The following is a 23,904-nucleotide window of genomic DNA, read 5'->3' as shown; positions in this document are numbered from 1 at the left end:
TAACTGGCTAACTTTAGGACAGCCCTACAGCCCGACCAGAGTTAGCTGCATAAGTTAAAAGGCCAACCCAGAATATCAGAGTTAGTTGCATAACTTATGTGGCCAACTCAACTTCTCCGGAAATGCCTCCAGCCCACCCCCAATTTCTGCAGCTACATTCTATCTGCATAACTTGAAAGTAGCTGCATACAGCGTTGAATATCACAGTTTTGCCATTTAGATGAATAACTTTTCAGTTATCTGTCTAAATGGCTTTTGAAAATCAACCTGTTTTGCTGTCACATGATATCATCAGATTGCCCACATTGCTTTACCTGTGTAATTTATAACAATTTTCAAATTGAACTTGCACTCATATTTGCTTTGAAAATTACCCTAGCAAAACTACTTGCATGCATTTATACCTACTAATATCTGCGTGTAGGTTTTTTTGGGAAAATATGTGCATTATTTGGAAAATACAGATGCATACATATGTAGAGACTCCCTAGATCTCCACTAATTGGCCCAAGCTCCCATTCCTTGGGTTAGTCAAATGAAGAGGGTCATACCATTCCAAACAACTTCTCCCCCAGCGGATTGCTGAAGTGGTGAGCTCCTGGTACACAAGGGGGGTGCTGGGATAGAGGAATATGTGATCATTTTGATTTCGATTTTGGAACGTGAGGAGCTGTTTCTGTTACTGAGTTAGGGCCTCCTGTCCCTGACTTGGTGCATTCCTGGTATGTTAAGATCTTCCTCTAGATTTTGGTAAAGAGACTTGTTAGAAGTTTGAAGATGTTTGGATTTTTGCCTGAGATGAAACCCTGGCTTTTCTGGAGTAAGGACATATTCAGATTTTGTGGCCAGCTAAGTCAATCTGCTTTACCCCCTTTCACTGTCAGGGAAAGATCAGTGGAGAATCATCACTTCAGATGAAGTTTTTGGACTTTTAACGTATTTTGTTCCCATTTTTGGTTTGTGAGGAGGTTTTACTACCTCCCTTCCTCACACTGAAGCTGGGTTATAATAGCCTTGCTTCTTCCAGCACTAGATAATTCCCCAAGAGTCCTCAAGAGGAGTCTGGGAGTACACAGGAATATAGAAAGAGGCAAGATTTTTGGAGGCCCACAACTGGGGATCTCAACTCTTTGGGACACAGGATACAGGCTGGGGTTTGAAGAACTGGAGTCTCATGGACCTCAGATACAATTTTTCAGGAATAAGGAGATCCTCATTACACCTAGGATTATCCTGCCCAGTTAGGACAACTTATCTATTCACTATGGGGCAGATTTTCAAAGCCCTACGCACGTAAATCCAGGAGGATTTATGCACGTTGGGGGGTTACGCGTGCCGAGCCTATTTTCAAAAGGCCCGGTGGCGTGTGTAAAGCCCCGGGACGTGCATATGTCCCGGGGCTTTTCTGAATGGGTGGACAGGGGGTGGGACAGTCAGGGGGCATGGCTGGGTGGTCAGGGGGCATAGCCGAGGACTCTGGCACATCGGCCAGGGGATCACGTGCCAGCACAGCACTCGGCAGGAGTAACTTCTAAATCAAAGATACAGTGGGGTTTTTTCGGGCTGGGGGGCGGGACAGGTAGGGGAAGGGAGGGGAAAGTGGGGGGGAGGAAAGTTGCCTCTGAGGCCGCTCCGATTTCAGAGCAGCCTCGCAGGGAACGGGGAAAGCCAGCTGGTCTCCCCAAGGACTCGGGGTGCGCAAGGTGCACTAGTGTGCACCCCCTTGCATACGCTGACCTCTGATTTTATAACATGCATGCGGCTGCACGCTCATGTTATAAAACTGGGCATACCTTTTAAAATCTGCCCCTATATGAGGGGTAAGCTCTATCCCAGGAGCAAGTATTAAGGATACATGCAGAAAGAAATAGGAGAGGATTTCGTTAAAAGAAAACAGTTTGAGCTCAGATGTAATTTGGAACAGCTCTTTTTTCTAAGAGATTGGATGTTGAGTTGCAGAAATCACAGTAAACTTTGATTTTGGAAATCACAGTAAACATGTATGTCCTGTCTGATCCCTGTAGTACCATCTCTGTTAAGGTCATAGTAAAACAAAAGGCAAAAGGATTCCATTTACAGTCCTTGAACCTGAATGACATCCTCCCCCCATTAGAAAGAACCCATCCCAGGGCAACAAAGACTGGTCATAGTGAAAGATTTGAAGTTAGCCAGAGATTGTATTGTTTTCTTTTCTTATGGCCCAATCCAGATTCAGCATACATACTTAATTGGGGTTAAACATATAAAGGTAGATATTTAAAAGCCATTTAGATGGATAATTCACAAGTTATCCATCTAAATAGCTTAAACGGCATATTGAGCCTCTTATTCAGCTAAATTACAGCCGGATATGTTGGTATCCGGCTATAATTTAGCTAGATTTAAAAGTGAGTTTTGGGGGCATTCTGGGATGGAGTCCCATTATCTGGCTATCTTAGCCAAATATTGGGTATATCCGGTTAAATTTGTTTCATAACTTTTGACCTATTGGAAGCAGGTATCATGAGGCCATATAATTTTAGACTTGAATGGATATATTCAAAAAAGAATATATCCAGTTAAGTTAGTTTCTGAACAAAAAAAACCCCCAAAACATCGTGGCCTGTCCCACGTCTCCCTCCCATCCCAGTTGCAAAGGCTCTATTGGGCCAACCCCCCCCCCCCCCCAATGGCCCATTTAATATAAATACAAATGTGCCAGGAGTGTCCCCCCTCCCCTCCCCCACCCCCGCTCCGACTTTGGAAATGGTAAAATTTGCAGTCTCAAGATTTCCCTTCCCAACAACCACCCCAACCTTTTCTCTTCTCTCCTTTCCCCCCTCCCCATATCTTTATTTTCAGTTGGCTCTCCAGGCTCGTGGCAGCCTGCCACCGCAATCTGGGACCGGTCCTTCTAGGGGTGTTTCTGCCATTGCTAGGCTACTATGTTGGAAGCGTATGTCTGAAAATTACTTCCCTTCCCTTGCATGGTCATCAACGTATGTTCTTGTATCCATGGGGAAAAATAGGCAGACTTAGAGGTGGGGCGTATGTTTGGGGCGGCAACACACATAATTTTGCATTTTCAAAACTCTATGAATTATTTTTCAGGGAAAATATATCTGCAGAAAAAGGTGGTGCATATCTCTGTGCTTACTTTTTCCCTAGACAATTTTAAAAGGGAAAGTATGCATGTATTTTCTCTTTGAGAATGGTAAAAAGTCCTCAGGGAAAAATATCCACAGAATTTGAAACTATCCACAGAGTTTTGAAAATTGCCCAATATATAGCACTGAAGTAGACTTTGCTTTTTGCAGCAAATGAAAAAAATATGATGTGAAGCAGCAGCTTAATCAATACATTTGGACACATTTTTTGGTGAAATTAATTCAACAAGCAAGGTTTGTAGTTATTTTTTAAATGTCATTGGCCAAAGAGAAGAAAGATGAGGACCCCACACCCATCTTAAACATTGGGTCCAACATTTTTACCAAGATATAATGCTCTGTGTTTAATATACCAGGAATTCTGATTTAAGACATTAGAGAGCATAAGGGCTCTTCTCTTTTTCCTGTTTGTTAAAGAAAAGCCTCCCCTCCCCCAAAACGATAGGAAAACCCCACGATATTGATCGTGGGGGTTCCCTTATCGGTGCCACTAATCAAAATGGCGCCGATGGCCCTTTGCCCTTACCATGTGACAGGGTATCCATGCCATTGACCGGATCCTGTCACATGGTAGGAGCACTGGATGGCTGGTGCCATCTTGTGCTCCTACCATGTGACAGGGGCTGACCAATGGCACCAGTAGCCCCTGTGACATAGTAAGGGCAAAAGGCTATCGGCGCCATTTTTAATACTGGCAGCCGACGGTCCGAGTGCAGGAGGTCGCTCCCGGACTTTTGGCAAGTCTTGTGGGGGTTAGGAGGGTCCCCCAAGACTTGCCAAAAGCCCCTGGTGGTCCAGCGGGGGTCCGGGAGTGATCTCCTGCACTCGGACCATCGGCTGCCAGTAATCAAAATGGTGCCGATAGCTTTTGCCCTTACTATATCACAGGGGCTACCGGTGCCATTGGTCAGCCCCTGTCACATGGTAGGAGCACAAGATGGCACCGGCCATCCAGTGCTCCTACCATGTGACAGGATCCGGTCAATGGCATGGATACCCTGTCACATGGTAAGGGCAAAGGGCCATCGGCGCCATTTTGATTAGTGGCAGCCGACAGCCCGGGAGCGGGAGGATGGCCCGGAGCAGGAGATTGCGGGAGATCGCTCCCGGGTCCCCCACTGGACCACCAGGTACCTGTAAAAAGTTTTTTGGGGAGTTGGGAGGGTGGGGGAAGCTAAGGGGTTACTTTTAAAGGGTCGGGGTGGGTTTAGGGGTTATTTTTGTGTGCCATTTTTCCTCCCCTCCCCCAAAACGATAAGGAAACCCCCACGATCCTGTGGGGTTTTCCTATCATTTTGGGGGAGCCCCCGATTTCTGACGATTTTGAAAATATCGACGATATTTTCAATCGTCCGAAGCCCGATTCACATCCCTAACTGTCATCACTTACATCTCAAATATTCTCTCCAAAATACTGCAGAACTCACACAGCCGTTGTCATTGGTTGAGGAGTTGATGGCCAAGGACGGTGGAAGGATTAAACTGGATAGGATGTAGCCTAGGGAACCAGAACTGGGCAGGGCAGTAGAGTATTCGGTAAGAGCGGCAGTTTTGAAAGGACAGATGAATGGAGAAGTGGTGCGGGCAAGGTACAGGGAGAGCATTGTCTGGTTTTGGGTATGTATAATATCTTTGAGGAGCTAGGGCTATTTGTCATGAAAAGATAAAGAGAGAGAGAGAGAGAGAGAGAGAGAGAGAGAGATCATGTGATATCATCACCACCTAGGACAGCTGGTCACCCTTTTCATTACTTCAAAAGTCTCTCTAGATTATAGAAGGACTTCTGCTTCAGATGATGCTGCAGTAGTTCATTCTGTTTCTGCATTTCTCTCAGTTTGATATACTCTATCAGAATGTCTGAAATGTCCATAGATTTTATAAAACACAGTACTACAAAAAAGGAATGTGAAAGTGACCCCAACAACTATCTATTTCTAAACAAATGAAGGGGAATATTATAAACAATAATAGTAAATAAATCAAATGATCAGTGGAGCACTAAAGAACAATAATTATAAATGAATCAAATGAGGCATCATGTAACTGTAATATTTTGTTCTATAGTAGAGATATAGCTAAAAATACCCAAAACATAAAAGTATAATCATCCACCTAGTCCAACAGTACAAATATATTTTAATAAATCATTTTGTGGAAAAAGTTTTTTTGAAAAGTAATTCTCATGAGAAAATAGGCTTAATTGTAAATGCAAATCTTTTTTTTTTGTCAAAATAATTTTTATTATCAGGAATACAATACACTCATGAGATAAAATAACATAATGCAATGAGAAAACAGTGTACAAGTAAATTGTTGTACATAAAAGAATCGTACATCGACCAAATCCACTGTGGTCGCATTCCCTAGTTTTATTTTTATTCCCCACATCCATTCTCCTCCCTATCACCCCCACACCGCTGAAACAACTCCAAAGCAATCCCATTCTCACCTCATGCACACCACATGTAAACCACATGCAAACCACCCCCCCACCCCCTGAACCCAGCATTATCAATTCTTGCTAGATCCGTGTAACAAAACCCCCTGAGAAAAACACCTCTCACCCTAGGAAAATATTCCCTTCCCTAGGAAAATATCCACCCCCCACCCCCCCAAACTGACAGTTGGTACTCTTACAGGCAAAACTAAATGAAAGTAGAAATGATTGTCAATCATTATGAAACTTAGAAAACAATAGGACTTGAACTATGTCATCAACTAACAGAGAATCTACTATATATGCCGTGGTACTCAGGAAACAATTATGAAGGGGTGAGTGGGTGGGCATTGTGGTCCCAACATGGGAGGCAGCAGGAAGATTCTGGGACAAGTTGGCACAACTACCTTTTATCCTCTGTACTGTCTCCCTGCTCAACATGTCCTGCTGACCAGTGAGGTCATAGTCTTCCCCACTTGCATGGGCCACCAGGTGGCTAAAAGGCGGCTGGATCCAAAGCACCCTCCCCCTCCTCAGAAGTAGGCCAGTTGTGTGGTACCACATGTGGCCAGGCAATGAGTTGTGAGCACCCATGTCTGCTTAAGGCATCATGGCACGGACCATTCAAGGTGATTTGAAGGACCAGTACTGGATGGACACTCCAGTTACTGGCAGTACCCATGTAGGTAGCCCAGAGCCATTCATGAATCAAAAGTCATAAATCCTATCAAGACAAAACCACATACTCCAGACACATAACAGAAAAAAATCAAAGCAATCACAGAAGTGTTGAACTATAATAAGGCAGATCAATCAAGGTCATTATTGAGGCCATGAGGTGAAACAGTGCACAGAGAACAAATCCAATGCTGCTCGTGCTGGTAAGAGTATTGTGTAATGATCTCCTCCTTTTGTTCTGACAGGAATCATGTCAATTACTGAGAAAACTAAATCAGTAAAAGCATGATTGTTGGCAACACAATGGGCTAGATTAGGAGCATCAAAATTCAGCCTCTGAAGGCAGCTTCATTGTTCAATCATATGGATGCGTAAAGGATGTTTTTCCCACATATAATAGTTCTATAGTGCTTTACTCCATTTTTTCAGATATAAATTATATAGGACATAGTCCAGTATAGTCCTCTTGTTTTCCAGAAGAAAAAAAGGACAATCAAGTTAAAGAGGCATGTGTGTGTGTGTGTGTGTGTGTGGGTAAAAGAAATTTGTGAAAAAAGCCTTCCATGCTGATTGCAAGTAGAAAGAGAACATTTTCAAATGTCATTTACCCAGGTAAATAGGTTGTATGAAAATTGCTTATCTTTTCATTAGGTAAAAAAAGCATGCAATAATCAACAATGCATGCACTTTTACCCATGGGGAAAGTAGGCAGGCTTGCAGATGGGATTAGGTGTAAAAAAGACAGTAATGTGCATAGTTTTGTATTTTGAAAAAACTATGCATGTTATTTTGAAAGGAAAAGGCACCCACAGATTAAGAAGGTACAAATCTCTAAACATTTTCCTAGGCACTTTTCAATAAGAAAATGTGTGCTTTCCCTTTGTGAATTAGTACAAAGACTGCAGGTAAAGGGACATTTCAACTATGAAGGCTATTTTAAAATTTGATCCCAGAATGTTTTTGAGGCATTAACTGAAATAATTAAATCTACAGAAAAGATTGATAACTAAATTTTAAAAAAGTATGGGATAAAGCACCAAGGATACTTACAAGAAAGGAAATGAGAGGAGGATGGAGATTGACTGGAGATTTGTGGCACTGCAAAGGAGAGAAGCTGAACAAACTAAATGGGCCTTATGATCTTTGTCTGCTGTCATATCTTCTGACAGTGATAGGAACATAGCTGGGATGTTGCACTATCACAGACAAGCAACCCTTTACTCCCTTGAGATCAAAGGCAAGGGGAGAAATGATAAGCATAAAAGGCAGGTGATATAAAGGAAGTACAACCTATCTATAGTGCAGATTACAATTCCCCAGACATCAACTGGGTTGTCAGTGGTAATATGGTGGAGGATGGGTACTGTCCAGCAAGGCCAAGGGGACAAGAGTCTGGATGTTTGAGCAACAGCCTTACTAATGTTGGTAGCTGTCTAGCTTAATACAAAGTTTGATGGTAAGACGTTGAGAAGGTGGTGGGGGCCTGGATGTGCTATTAAGTATGGGACAAGATCCTGTATGATAATCTACCCAGGAGAGTACAGGACCGAAAACTGACGTGATAAGAAGTGGAATTCTATAAGCAGTAAGACTACAACTGACAGCTGGGCTATATCCTTGCAGTGTAGATAAGAATAACTGGGCAGACTGGATGAACCAATTGGTCTTTCTCTGCCATACTATGGGCTGGATTTTAATACCTACGCGTGGGCATACATTTGTGCGAGCAACCCAGTGCACACTTATATACGCCCGATTTTATAACATGCACACGTAGCCCTAGGGGAGCCCGGTGGCTTTCCCCATTCCCTCCGAGGCCGCTCCAAAATCGTATGTGGATTTTTCCATGCTGATTGCAAGTAGAAAGAGAAAATTTTCAATCGGAGCGGCCTTGGAGGAAACTTTCCTTCGGCCCCCCCCCCCCACCACCACCTTCCCCTCCCTTCCCCTATCTAACCCGCCCCCCAGCCCTATCTAAATCCACTAAATCCCCCCCCCCGCCAACCTTTATTTTGTAACTTATGCCTGCCTCTGGCAGGCGTAACTTGCGTGCGCAGGCCAGTTGCCGGCGCATGATCCCCCGGCACAGCATCAACTGCTGGGCCTTTTAAAAATAGGCCTGGCGTGCGTAACCCCCCTATGCGCATAAATCCTCCTGGATTTACGCGCGTATGGCTTTTAAAATCTGCCCCTATGGAACTATGTATTTTATATAAAGATTCTTGCTTTTGCTAGGCGGACAGTGTTGTTCTGAGATAACATTGATAAAGATGATGGCTGTAGGAATGGGATGATCTAAGGGCAGTCACCTGCCACCATTTGAATGATATATCTGGAAAAAGCCTACTATAGTCAGACAGGTTCATAAATAGGGCTTTTTAAATTTACTTTTCCTTCTTTCTTCCCTAAAGCTTTTCCCAGAGGCATTCCTTTTTCTTTTGGCTGTCACTCTGTGCTCATTTTATCAGCTCCCAGTATTACTGCTGTACGTGTTTAAAAGTCACTACTGACAGAAAGACACAGTCAATACATATGTGTCTGTGCCTGCTGGCAGTCTACGACTCTATCACAACAGATTAGAGAAAAAAAAGAAATGAGTGTCCTTTGTGGTGAGAAGATGCCAGATGGAGAAACTGCAATAAAGTTGCTCCTGACTGAAAATGTGCAAACAAAAATTGCCCATGTTAACAAGATGCATAAAAATATTCCCCAGTAAACATCTGGCAAACATTTACATCCAAATATGTGAAATCTGAAATTTTCACACTTACTAATAATATTATTATTTCTGAGGAAATGTTGGATATATCTGTACAGCAACAGAAAAGATAGGCCACAGACAAGTTGACTTGTCTTGTTTGGAGAGAACATTAACTTTTATTTTTTTTTTCCAAAAAAAGATTGTCAAAGTTGTATACTTTCAAAATTGATAGGGAAATTGTATTTTGTAAATATTATAATTACTGTAATATGGACTTCATTTATTTAGTAAGCATCACATTATTTCTTAATTGAATTCTCATTTTAAAGCCATTAACTTTGCAAATTAGCTTTTTTATGATGTTACTGTTTAATATTTTAGCATTACGATCATTTTGAATAAGCATAGAATATGAGTAAAGTACATTCATTAACAATTTAAGCATATAAATTAAAACATATTTGTAAGGCTTAATGATACGGTTTGAACATTTGAATAGCTTAGTCTTAAAAAAAAAATGCAAGACCCAGTGTCTTACTTTTGGATTTTCAAAATGGAATATGTTAAGTATGGTGTTTGTGTTGGTAATGATATTGAATTTTTTTTAATGCAAAGTTAATTATTGTCATAAATTAATCTCCACTATAACTTATGTAATTACCTCAGTGTTAGGATTTGTGAGTGTGTGGGCCTCTGGACCGAGGGTAGAGATGGTACCGCCCATGGGGAGGAGCCCTGTGAGCCTCACCGTCGGGAGGCGAGGTCTCAGCTGTGAGGTGCGTAGCACACAGAAGTTGGAGAGAAAGAGAATGTAGGCAGAGAGGACAGAGAGAGCTGGAGAGGATGGCCCCAAGGGTTGGAGCCATGGAGCATCAATGTAGGGGGGCTGGTGTCAGATGCAGCTCAGGAGTCCTTGAGTCAGTAGAGAAGTAGTACAATGCTCCCTGAAGAATGGAGAGTGTAGCAGATAGGTTGCATAGACCTAGAGGTGCCCCGAGGACCGTGAAGCGGGATGCACCGATGAGGTTCCTCAGTAGATGGTACAGCAATGGTCCGCAGAGCGGGGTACACCGAAGAGGGGTCCTCAGTAGCGGGTATGGCAATGGTCTGCAGGGCAAGGTACATCAATGAGGCATCCTCAGTAGATGATTCTGCAGAGGTGGTTCCAGAGGAGACCCGGGAAAATGGGGCAGGTAGTAGTGGTTTCAGAGAAGACCCCAGAGGAGGTTCCAGAGGAGATGCCGGAAAACAGGGCAGGTAGTAGTCCTAAGCACAGGGCCTTCTGAGGAGTAGATAACCAGAGATGAGGTAAGGGCCACCGAGGAGCAGGTACCCGAGGTGTCTCACACCGAGGAAGCACGAACTGGAACTGACGTTCTTAGTGAGCAAGGCGGATTCAGCAAGAGGAAACTCATTGCCAAGTCAATGAGTGAGGAGTATTGAAGGAGTTAAATAGGCCCCAGCAGTGATGTCATCAATGGGGCTGGCCCAGGGTTCCATCCCTGGGCCCTTTAATTTCCTGGTGTTGCGCGTGCATGCTTATGGAAGCCCATGGGTGGAGCCTAATTCGACGGTAGGAGATCGCTCCCGGACCCCCGCTGGACCCCCAGGGACTTTTGGCCAGCTTGGGGGGGCCTCCTGACCCCCACAAGACTTGCCAAAAGTCCAGCGGGGGTCCGGGAATGACTTCCTGCATGCGAATCATTTTTCCGTACGGAAAATGGCGCCGGCCGTACGGCAACACGATTCGACTGCAGGAGGTCATTCCGGACCCCCGCTGGACTTTTGGCAAGTCTTGGGGGGGTCAGGAGGCCCCCCCCAAGCTGGCCAAAAGTCCCTGGGGGTCCAGCGGGGGTCCGGGAGCAATCTCCTACCGCGAATCGTTTTTCCGTACGGAAAAACGATTCGCGTGTAGGAAGTCATTCCCGGACCCCCGCTGGACTTTTGGAAAGTCTTGTGGGGGTCAGGAGGCCCCCCCAAGCTGGCCAAATGTCCCTGGGGGTCCAGCGGGGGTCCGGGAGCGATCTCCTACGCTCCTGACGTCGGGAGACAAAAAACAAAATGGCGCCGGCGCTACCTTTGACCTGTCATATGACAAGGCAAAGGTAGCGCCGGCGCCATTTCTACAACGAAACGGAGGTCCGAGAGTAAAAGATCATACCGGGACCCTTCCTCTGGACCCCAGGTAATTTAAGGCATTTTGGGGGGGTTCGGGAGGGTGGGGGATTTATTTTTAAAGGGTCGGGGTGGGTTTTAGGGTTGTTTTAGTGTGCCGGTTTTCCCGCCCTCCCCCTTCCCCTCTCCCTGATTTACGATTTTTTGACGATAAATCGGGGGAATTGTTATTGTATCGCGGCTCTAACGATTTTTGACGATTTAAAATATATTGGACGATATTTTAAATCATCAAAAAACGATTCACATCCCTACTGAAAATGTTATTGCAATTTATGCTAACTTAGCTCTATATATTAGCATAAAACACATCCCTTTTACTATCACATGCAATACTTATCACATTTTGATAAATCCAGGCCTAAGTTTTGTACCTTGAGCAATGGAGGGTAAAGTGACTTGCCCAAGGTCACAAGAAGCGACAGCGGGACTCAAACCCTGGTCTTTTGGTTCATAGTCCACTGCTCTAACCACTATCAAGAAAAAAATTTAAATATAGATATAATCAATCACACTGGGACTATATTGTCCCATCACTTTACTATATTATCTAAAATTATTTTTACAAAAAATATTTTTTGTTATATATGGGGTAGATTTTTAAAAAATGCGCGTTCGCTTACTTTTGTTTGCCCACCAGGCGCAAACAAAAGTACGCTGGATTTTATAAGATACGCGCGTAGCCGCACGTATCTTATAAAATCCTGGATCGGCGCGCGCAAGGCTGCCGATTTTGGGCAGGCGGCGCGCGCCGAGCCGCACAGCCTGCCTCCGTTCCCTCCGAGGCCGCTCCGAAATCTGAGCGGCCTCGGAGGGAACTCTCTTTCGCCCTCCCCTCACCTTCCCCTCCCTTCCTCTACCTAACCCACCCCCCCCGGCCCTATCTACCCCCCCCCACCTTTGTCCATGGATTTACGCCTCCCGGAGGGAGAAGTAAATCCACGCCCCCCGGGCCCGCCCCCGAAACGCCGCATCCCGCCCCCAAAACACCGCGTCGATTGGCCCCGCCCCCGACAAAAAACCCCGGGACTTACGCGAGTCCCGGGCCTCTGCGCGCGCCGGCAGGCCTATGGAAAATAGGCGTGCTGGTGCGCCAGGCCCTGCTCGCGTAAATCCGGGCGGATTTACGCGAGCAGGGCTTTTAAAATCTGCCCCTATGTGTATATTTTAAGGATAACACCCACTGTGTTGTCACCATAAGAAAACTTTAAATCATTCTTTAGTGAAATTTCTAAAAAGAAAATATATTTAGAAGTCAGTTGAAAGTTTCATACATTTAATCTGGTGCACCTGCACCCTCAGGTGGGTATAATCATCAAATGCCAACCTCTTCCTTATTTTACTTTTTTAAACTTTTTTTAAAAAACGTTTTTTCTCTTTTATTACTTGCTGATGTCCCAAAGGAAACACTTTAAATGGCATCCATTCTTCTATATTTTACTGACAATTCTTTTTTTGCCTTTACTAGAGTCTTTAAGAGTATACTCCCATCAACCCTGTTAATTATCCTGGATAGATGTAAAAAATCCCAACATGTACATGTTTCAAACAAACCGCCCTTCCTCAGGAGATGTAGTCTGTAAGTGCTGTAAAAACAGGTCTTCTAAGAAGACGTCAAAGAAAACTTCATGCATTCTATTTTTAAGAAACTTATCCTGACATTATACACAGCAATGTGGCACTTATCTCACAACTTGTTCCATATTTTCTGTTTTTTTTTTAACAAGTGTATGCCTTCATAAACCACTGAATTGTTGGTCGGGTTTAGACTGAATGTTGAGAACGCAACCAGTCCGCCCTGATGCAGCGTTAGCAAAATGTTGGCAACGTTGGTGGCTGAATAAAAATTCAGTGGTTTTCGAAGGCACACACTTGTTAAAAGAAAACAGAAAATATGGAACAAGTTGTGAGATAAATGCCACGTTGTTGAGTATAATGTCGGGGTAAGTTTCTTAAAAATAGAACGTATGAACTTTTCTTCGTTCTTAGAATCACCACAAGTTGGGCTATACAGCTAAATACATGTTGCTGTTATGATGGTTTGAGTCCCATTTTAAAGTTGATTAAATCCAAAACAACAGTTTCCTCAACTTTAATTCCAACACAAGTGGTTTTACTGCGAATTGTAAATTATAGACAACTAAGAAAAGAATTAAGCAACAAGAATTAAGATAAGAATTTTAAGTAAAAATAAAAAAAGATGTAATAAGACCAGTGACTGAAACAACTGGATATACAGTTTCTGTACATATCAGATCCTTTGCCAGTACTGAGGTCTTTCCTCTCAAAAGAACAAAAGGACAAAAAGTTTTTCAAAAAACAAAAACATAGGTTCAACAGAAATAGTTTAAATTAAAATAATAAAGAAAAACATTTTAACAGTTAAATATGGTTTCATAGATAATTGATACTCTTAATAGCAAATGCTTGATTGCGCTAACTAGTTATTTTTTGGTATTACTTGGAAACTAGTTATTCCCAGATTTTTCATCTGATTGAAGAATTAGGACATATAGGGGCGGATTTTAAAAGGCCCACGCGCGTAAATCCTTCTGGATTTACGCGCGCCGGCACGCCTATTTTGCATAGGCCGCCGGCGCACGTAAAGCCCCGGGACGCGCGTAAGTCCAGGGGCTTTCGAAAAGGGGAGGGAGGGGGCATGTCCAGGGCTGTTCCCGAAATGACGCAGCGTTTCGGAGCGGGCCCGGGGGCGTGGTGCCAGCCCGGGGGCATGGTCGAGGCCTCCGGAGCAGCCCCCGGGACCGGAGGACGGAGCAGGGCTGCCGGCGACACGCGCAAAGTTAAGGGGGGGGGGGGGGTTAGGGAGGGCGAAGAAAAGTTCCCTCCGAGGCCGTTCCGAAATCGGAGCGGCCTCGGAGGGAACATGCAGCTCGCGCTGGGCTCGGCGCGCGCAGGTTGCACAAATGTGCACCCCCTTGCACGCGCCGACCCCGGATTTTATAAGATATGCGTGGCTACGCGCGTATCTTATAAAATCCAGCATACTTTTGTTCGCGCCTGGTGCGCGAACAAAAGTTCGTGCTCGCGTATTTTTTAAAAATCTGCCCCATACTGGACAGGTGTAAATTAGTCACTGCTGATATTACAGCCCTATATACGAACATCCCTCAACAAGATGCCCTTAATATTATTGAGGTCTCTTTAGCTACATTACAAATATGTGGACATAGAAGAGCTTTCATTATACAATTGGCAGAAATTGTGATATTTCAGTTTTATTTTCAATTTCAAGGACAAAGGTTCATACAAAAAAAACGTATTCCACTGGGCTCAACTTTAGCCCCTTCAGTGGCATGCCTGTATGTGGCAAGTTATGAGGAATAATACTTATACACATCAGGATTTTTTCAATATATACATTTTTATAAGAGATACATTGATGATTTGTTTTGGCTCGGGAGAGGGAAGGAATTGGATATTATTAAATTTGTGAATTACATGAATTCAAGTTTAACTTTTACTATGCAATCCAGCAGCACTCAGATATCAGATATTGCCAACCTCCCAATGATTGCAAAAATCATGGAGAAGGTAGTAAACAGACAACTATCCGAATTCCTAGAAGAGAATGACATTCTAACCTCCAATCAATTCGGATTTCGAAAGTCACTGAACACTGAATCTCTACTAGCCTCGCTTTCTGATAACATCCTCATCAACCTGGAAAATGGTCAACCTTTCCTTCTCATCTTACTGGACCTCTCCTCAGCGTTCGACACTGTGAACCATACCTGCCTCATTCAGCGTCTAGCAGATATTGGTATAACAGGTTCAGCGCTCAACTGGTTCAAATCTTTCCTTGAAAACAGACAATACAAGGTCAGGATTAACAACAAAGAATCACTCCCTATCAGATCAAAGCTGGGGGTACCTCAAGGATCATCCCTTTCACCAACACTATTCAATATTTATCTCCTTCCACTCTGCCATCTACTATCTAACCTCAAGCTAACACACTTCCTTTATGCGGATGACATTCAGATCCTCATCCCGATAATGGAATCCCTCCACAAAACGTGGTCTTACTGGAACAGCTGCCTTTCGGAAATCAAAAACATGCTAACAAGCCTCAACCTCGTGCTAAATACTAGCAAAACTGAAATCCTCATAATAGCTCCAGACAAGTGCTCTCTATTTAACCCAACTAGTTCCACCCAACTCTCCTTCACATCAATCGACCACACACCACAAGTAAGAGATCTTGGTGTACTTCTGGACAACCAACTCAACTTCACCAAGTTCATAAACAATACTACCAAAGACTGCTTCTTCAAATTGCAAGTCTTAAAAAAATTAAAACCTCTTCTACACTTCCAAGACTTCCGCTTGGTAATACAATCTATCATCCTCCCTAAACTGGACTATTGCAACTCACTCCTCCTGGGCCTGCCAGCCAACACCATCAAACCACTTCAGATGCTCCAGAACGCGACAGCCAGAATTCTCACTAACACCAAAAAATGGGATCACATCACCCCTATCCTCCAAAATCTTCACTGGCTGCCCATAAAATTTAGGATACAATTTAAATCCCTCATGATGATTCACAAGGCTCTTCACAACATCTCCCCCCTCAACCTATCCTTCCAACTACAGCAACACGTCTCCAATAGACCGATCAGAAGTGCATACCAGAACATGCTTCACACCCAGCCAACAAAAACCTCATTGAGGAAACGAGCTCTGTCCACTGCAGGTCCCCATCTTTGGAACCTGCTCCCACCGGACCTCCGCCAAGAACCATGCCTTCCGACATTCAAAAAGAAGCTAAAGACTTGGCTATTCACTCAAGCTTTCCCTGAGAGCTAAAATCTGGTGAAGCGACAGACGATATACCTACCTCTGTACATATGTTCCTGATTTATGGTTCACAGTTACATTTAATTGAGTTTATGAAAGTTCTCTTTTAATAGTTTTCCTGTATACTTGTGTTAATGTATTCTGCCTTGAGGCGACTGTTTTAATGTATTTCCGCCCTGGAGGCGACTGTTCAGTTCCTTGTAAACTGGTGCGATATGTATTCTTTACAGGAACATCGGTGTATAAAAACTAAAAATAAATAAATAAATAAATAAATATCATATTTAGATATTTTGATTCAGTTACAGAATAACCAACTTAATACTACGGTTTATGTTAAACCCACCGATAGGAATACCACTCTGCATTTTCAAAGTTTTCATCCACGAAAACTAAAAGAGAGTATACCAATCAGTCAATTTCTTAGGTACAGACGTATATGTTCATCTGGCCAAGAGTATAAAGTTTGCGCTAAGGAACTTATGAAACATAGAAACATAGAAATGACGGCAGAAGAAGACCAAATGGCCCATCCAGTCTGCCCAGCAAGCTTCACATTTTTTTCTCATACTTATCTGTTTCTCTTAGCTCTTTGGTTCTATTTCCCTTCCACCCCCACCATTAATGTAGAGAGCAGTGATGGAGCTGCAACCAAATGAAATATCAAGCTTGATTAGTTATGGGTAGTAGGGGAAGTAACTGCCGCAATAAGCAAGCTACACCCATGCTTATTTGTTTTACCCAGACTGTGTTATTCAGCCCTTATTGGTTGTTTTTCTTCTCCCCTGCCGTTGAAGCAGGGAGCTATGCTGGATATGCGTGAAGTATCAGTTTTTCTTCTCAACTGCCGTTGAAGCAGGATATGCATTGAAAGTGAAGTATCAGGCTTATTTGGTTCGGGGTAGTAACCGCCGTAACAAGCCAGCTACTCCCCGCTTTGTGAGTGCGAATCCTTTTTTCTTCTCCCCTGCCGTTGAAGCAGGATATGCATTGAAAGTGAAGTATCAGGCTTATTTGGTTTGGGGTAGTAACCGCCGTAACAAGCCAGCTACTCCCCACTTTGTGAGTGTGAATCCTTTTTTCCACATTTCCTCTTGCTGTTGTAGCTTAGAGCGATGTTGGAGTCACAGTAACCATGTGTATGTTTATTGAATAAGGGTATTGTCTCCAGGCAGTAGCCGTCATTCTGGCTAGCCACCCACTCTTTATTGACGGCCTCTTGATTTTATGGATCCACAGTGTTTATCCCACGCCCCTTTGAAGTCCTTCACAGTTCTGGTCTTCACCACTTCCTTCGGAAGGGCATTCCAGGCATCCACCACCCTCTCCGTGAAGAAATACTTCCTGACATTGGTTCTGAATCTTCCTCCCTGGAGCTTCAAATCGTGACCCCTGGTTCTGCTGATTTTTTTCCTACGGAAAAGGTTTGTCGTTGTCTTTGGATCATTAAAACCTTTCAAGTATCTGAAAGTCTGTATCATATCACCTCTGCTCCTCCTTTCCTCCAGGGTGTACATATTTAGATTCTTCAATCTCTCCTCATAAGTCATTTGATGAAGACGTTCCACCTTTGTGGTCACCCTTCTCTGGACCGCCTCCATCTTGTCTCTGTCTCTTCGGAGATACGGTCTCCAGAACTGAACACAATACTCCAGGTGAGGTCTCACCAAGGACCTGTACAAGGGGATAATCACTTCCCTTTTCTTACTCGATATTCCTCTCTCTATGCAGCCCAGCATTCTTCTGGCTTTAGCTATCGCCTTGTCACATTGTTTCGCCGACTTCAGATCATTAGACACCATCACCCCAAGGTCTCTCTCCTGCTCCGTGCACATCAGCCTTTCTCCCCCCCATCGAATACAGTTCATTCGGATTTCCACTCCCCATATGCATGACTTTGCACTTCTTGGCATTGAATGTCAGCTGCCATGTCTTCGACCACTCTTCCATCTTCCTTAAATCCCGTCTCATTCTCTCCACTCCTTCCGGCGTGTCCACTCTGTTGCAGATCTTAGTGTCATCCGCAAAAAGACATACCTTACCTTCTATCCCTTCCGCAATGTCGCTCACAAAGATATTGAAAAGGACCGGTCCCAACACCGATCCCTGCGGTACACCGCTTAAAACCGCTCTCTCTTCAGAGAGAGTTCCATTTACCATCACACATTGTCTTCTGTCCGTCAACCAGTTTGCAATCCAGGCCACCACCTTGGCACTCACTCCTAAGCTTCTCATTTTATTCACCAGTCTCCTGTGCGGGACAGTGTCAAAAGCTTTGCTGAAATCCAAGTAGATGACATTGAGTGCTCTTCCTCGATCCAATTCCTTGGTTACCCAGTCAAAAAAGTCAATCAGGTTTGTCTGACAGGATCTTCCAATGGTGAATCCATGCTGCCTCTGGTCCAGCAATTCTCCCGACTGTAGATAGTTCACTATTCTCTCTTTCAACAGTGACTCCATTACTTTTCCCACCACTGAAGTGAGGCTAACCGGTCTGTAGTTACCAGCCTCTTCTCTGTTCCCACTCTTGTGAAGCGGGACCACTACCGCTCTCCTCCACTCATTCGGCACCACTCCCGTTTCTAAGGATCTATTGAATAGGTCACACAGCGGACCTGCCAGCACATCTCTGAGCTCCCTCAGTATTCTGGGATGAACTTCATCAGGCCCCATGGCTTTGTCCACTTTCAGTTTCACCAGCTCTTCCCATACATTTTCTACTGTAAATGGAGTTACATCTACTCCATTCCCCTCCAGTTTCTTGTTAACTAGTGTCGGTCCTTCTCCAGGGTCCTCTTTAGTGAACACAGAACTGAAGTATTCATTTAATATTTCTGCCATTTCTTCGTCTCTCTCCACACATTGATCCTTTCCACCTTTCAATTTCACTATACCACTGAACTTTTCTCTTTTCACTGATGTATCTGAAAAATGTTTTGTTACCACTCTTTACCTCTTTGGCAATCCTCTCTTCTGCTTGACTTTTTGCCATCTTGATTAATTTCTTCGTCTCCCTCAGTTCTACCAGATATTCTTCTTTGTGTTCCTACTTTTGGGATCTTTTATATTTCTTGAACGCTGTTCTTTTAGCCTTTATTTTGTCAGCCACCTCCTTTGAGAACCAGATAGGTTTCATTTTTCTTTTGCTTTTCTTTACTTTTCTAACATATAGATTAGTTGCCTTGGTGATTGCTCCTTTTAGATTGGTCCACTGTTGATCCACATCTCTCTCGTTTTCCCAGCCTTTTAGTTCTTCCTCCAGGTACTTCCCCATTTCATCAAAGTCTGTGTTTTTGAACATCAAAACTTGGGTTTTTGTGCTTCTTTTCCGTGTCCTTTTTGTGATATTAAACCATACCGTTTGATGATCACTGGTGCTGAGGTGGGCACCCACCTGGACGTCTGAGACATTATCTCCATTAGTGAGCACTAAGTCGAGTATAGCTCCTTCTCTCGTGGGTTCCATTACCATTTGTTTGAACAAAGCTACTTGCAGGGCATCTACTATTTCTCTACTATTATTAGATTCTGCAGATGGGATTCTCCAGTCTACATCTGGCATATTAAAGTCTCCAACGATCACCACTTCTCCTTTCTTTGCTATCCTGTGGATGTCTTCAATCAGATCTCTGTCCAGCTCTTCCTTTTGGTTTGGAGGCCTGTAAACCACTCCAATAAAAATGGATGCCCCATCTTTTTTTAAGTCGGCCCATAGTGCTTCTTCTTTGCTCCATCTTCCTTGCAGCTCAGATGCTTGGATATTGTTTCTGACATATAGAGCCACTCCTCCCCCTTTCCTATCCTCTCTGTCCTTCCTTAACAAGTTATAGCCTGGTATTGCCGTATCCCAGTCATGATATTCCGTAAACCATGTTTCCGTGACAGCAACAACGTCCAAATCCGCCTCCACCATTAGGGCTTGCAGCTCTGGGATTTTATTACCCAAACTATGAGCATTTGTGCTCATAGCTTTCCAGCTTTCTTTGCTCAGGTTACTGCTGTTCCTGGACTCCTTTTGTGACCTATTTAGTTGAGTTTTGTTATCCACTTTTCTCTTTGCATTTGTGCAAGGGAAGATATTAATGCCTCTGATGACAGAGTCATCCTTCACTGTGAGCTTTTTCCATTGGTTTCTGATTTGGAATTTGTGTATGCATTGGGTTTTTTCTCTCTTTTCCGATAACATTTCAATCTTTTTCTCAAGGACTTCTTCAGAATTTAATACAGAGAAGGCATTTTGTACTTGTTGCACTTGATACAGTGTGTGTCTACGGAACACAGGTCTTATTCTTCCAGAACCCACTGTAATACTTTTTAAGTTCCTTAATGGCCTGTGTGAGTGGTGGGATAGAGTTGTGGGTTGCACAGCTTTCAATAATGGGTGTCTGTGGGTTACAGGTCTTATCCTACCTGAGCCCACGGTAAATCTCTTTTTTCTTGAGTTTTGGTTATTCCGTGGTAAGTGGAAATTATTTCCTGAATAATGTACCGTGGCTGAGACTCTCTTTATTGAAGCTAATTCAGCTTTAAAGTCATCCAGCTCCTTTTCCAAGGTAGAGAGTTTTGAACAAAAGGGGCAAGCCTTAAGTTTCCATATGATTACCCTCAATATAAAGGCTCCACAGCAGTTGCATTGAATAGTACTCATTTAGGTAAGTTATTTGATTGGTGCACCTAAGGAATAATCAATTTACTAATTTATCTGGTTGCCTATTATGAAGTTAGGATGACTACATTAGAAATACAAACCTAGGGGTGGGTGTTAAACAGTTTATACCTAGGTCAAGCTGGGTAGGGCAAGACACTTTCTGAAAGTTTACTTGTCCTTTAGCTAGTAAAAGATCCCACAGCACTTATATCCCAATTTGGAACAGATTATATGACAGCTATACAATTAGAGGGATACTGGGAATTTTTTTCTTTTTTTTTTGTGGCTTTTTTGAATCTTACAACAGTCTAATATCAAGAAACCAAACTGATTAGTATACAATATAATCAAGAAACCAAACTGATTAGTATACAACACTGGAATAGAAAGGGATTTGAAATCACAGAGCAGTTTTCTATACAGAATCAAACCAATATCAAGGAACCACAGATTATAATACTAGAATAAAAAGGGATTATGAAACACAGAGCAGTATTTCCAAAAACTAGTATCTTATCTGCACTGGAACAGTTGGCTCCTCTCCTGGGCTGTGCACAGTCTGTATTGTTTCTGCTGGCTCACAAGTTAGCTACCTCTAGCCACTGAGTGAGCCACACCCAAACTGGCTATACCTGGACTCTTCTGGATCTGGTCCTCTAGCTAGTGAATGTAAAGATCCTGGAACTGGTCCTCCAGCTAGTAAATGTAAAGGATCCCACAGCACTTATAATCCCAAAATGAAACAGTTTATACCTAGGTCAAGCTGGGTAGGGCAAGACACTTTCTGAAAGTTTACTTGTCCTTTAGCTAGTAAAAGATCCCACAGCACTTATATCCCAATTTGGAACAGATTATATGACAGCTATACAATTAGAGGGATACTGGGAATTTTTTTCTTTTTTTTTTGTGGCTTTTTTGAATCTTACAACAGTCTAATATCAAGAAACCAAACTGATTAGTATACAATATAATCAAGAAACCAAACTGATTAGTATACAACACTGGAATAGAAAGGGATTTGAAATCACAGAGCAGTTTTCTATACAGAATCAAACCAATATCAAGGAACCACAGATTATAATAATAGAATAAAAAGGGATTATGAAACACAGAGCAGTATTTCCAAAAACTAGTATCTTATCTGCACTGGAACAGTTGGCTCCTCTCCTGGGCTGTGCACAGTCTGTATTGTTTCTGCTGGCTCACAAGTTAGCTACCTCTAGCCACTGAGTGAGCCACACCCAAACTGGCTATACCTGGACTCTTCTGGATCTGGTCCTCTAGCTAGTGAATGTAAAGATCCTGAAACTGGTCCTCTAGCTAGTAAATGTAAAGGATCCCACAGCACTTATAATCCCAAAATGAAACAGTTTATACCTAGGTCAAGCTGGGTAGGGCAAGACACTTTCTGAAAGTTTACTTGTCCTTTAGCTAGTAAAAGATCCCACAGCACTTATATCCCAATTTGGAACAGATTATATGACAGCTATACAATTAGAGGGATACTGGGAATTTTTTTCTTTTTTTTTTTGTGGCTTTTTTGAATCTTACAACAATCTAATATCAAGAAACCAAACAGATTAGTATACAATATAATCAGAAACCAAACTGATTAGTATACAACACTGGAATAGAAAGGGATTTGAAATCACAGAGCAGTTTTCTATACAGAATGACAGAATTTAGTAGTCATGGGTACCCTCTCAAGTGCATTAAACAAGCATATAAGAGCACTTTATGTGAATAGACAAAACAGTGATGGTATCACCCCACAGTCAGATTACTAGACCTATCTGCAGTATTCTGTTCTCTTCTAAGGCAGGCCACATTAAAAATATCATTCTTAAATACTGGCCCATTTTGAAGGCCCTTCCAGGATTCACAGAGACCCCTATCTTCGCTATGAAGAAAGGAACAAATTTAAGATCTATGTTAACACAGTCTCATGATATGTTTGATAGTAATAACCAGTGGGGTCAATATACATGTGGGGAATGCACAGTTTGTAACAATGTAACCTCCCCAGCGATACTGCCCCTCTATCTGTAATTGACTCCCCCTATACCAGTCCCTTGCCTTGTACACTACCCCTGCCCATTTGTAACATACCCCCCTATCCCAGCCCCTTCCCCTGTCTTTTCTAACATTTATTTTATTTATTTATTTCAGATTTTTATATACCGGCATTCGAGACAGCAGTCACATCGTGCTGGTTCACATGTTGCCTTTATGCTGGAGCTTACCCGTACCTCTCCCTTTATATTAATATATCATTTTGTAGCCTCTTATATTAGAATTTGCAATTATTATTTATTTTAAATACATATTTATCAGTTGTTTTAATTGTTAACTAGTTGTAGTTTTCCCCATTTCCGGCTTTTCTATTGCTCTGACCATACTTACATTCCCTTGTTATAATGTATTTCCTTGTTAATATGTGAACCGGTATGATGTGCCTCTCTAATGCCAGTATATAAAAGTTACTAAATAAATAAATGTATTAGCAATCAAAACATTCAAAGTTCCTACATTACCATACCCACATACCATCAAGGGCCGTTTTACATGCAATTCGGCAGGAGTTATATATGCTATTATATGCCCCTGTGATTTAGTATACATAGGACATACTAAACAGCAAATTAAGACTAGAATCATTGAACATAAAAGCAGACTGAGGAAGGGCAAAATAGGAGCACCACTGGTTTCACACTGGCAAGAAACCAATCACTGGATTAAATAACTAAGATTCTTTGTGGTACAGTAAATGAATTGTCCATTAGCAAGGGGCAGAAAATATGATATTAAGGAGAATAGAACGCAGATATATTTATAGGTGGAACACTGTTACACCATATGAACTTGATGAGGAGATTGAGTGGGGATGCTTATTATGGTACATAGGTTTTATTTTAGCTGAGGGTGAGAATGTTCTGTTAGGTTGTTCTATTAGTGAAGGTTAAATCTCTGTAGGAAGATGGACCCCCTTACAGTAGTGTTTGTAACAGTTATAGATAGTATTGGTCATATGAATTTTATATCATGGGGATGAAGTATAACCAGATAAAATTCTTCTGGGTCATTGTAAGTTTGGCCGATACCAGGACCCTATTTCACTTTATTTTAGTTGGTGTCTGTGTATAATACTGAGGGTTATGGATATGAGAAGGTTTGAATATCTTTGTAAATATGTGCTGGCACTAATCTGCGGTGAGAGTGATTTAAAGTCTGTCAGGTGATGGAGATGGTAAAACACATGACAGAGAATAAATAAAGTTTAGTGAGGAATTAGGACCCG

This window comes from Rhinatrema bivittatum, chromosome 4, assembly GCF_901001135.1.
Source record: "Rhinatrema bivittatum chromosome 4, aRhiBiv1.1, whole genome shotgun sequence".
Classification (NCBI taxonomy): domain Eukaryota; kingdom Metazoa; phylum Chordata; class Amphibia; order Gymnophiona; family Rhinatrematidae; genus Rhinatrema; species Rhinatrema bivittatum.
The sequence above is the reverse complement of the archived record's forward strand: the minus strand, read 5'-3'. Positions refer to the sequence as shown.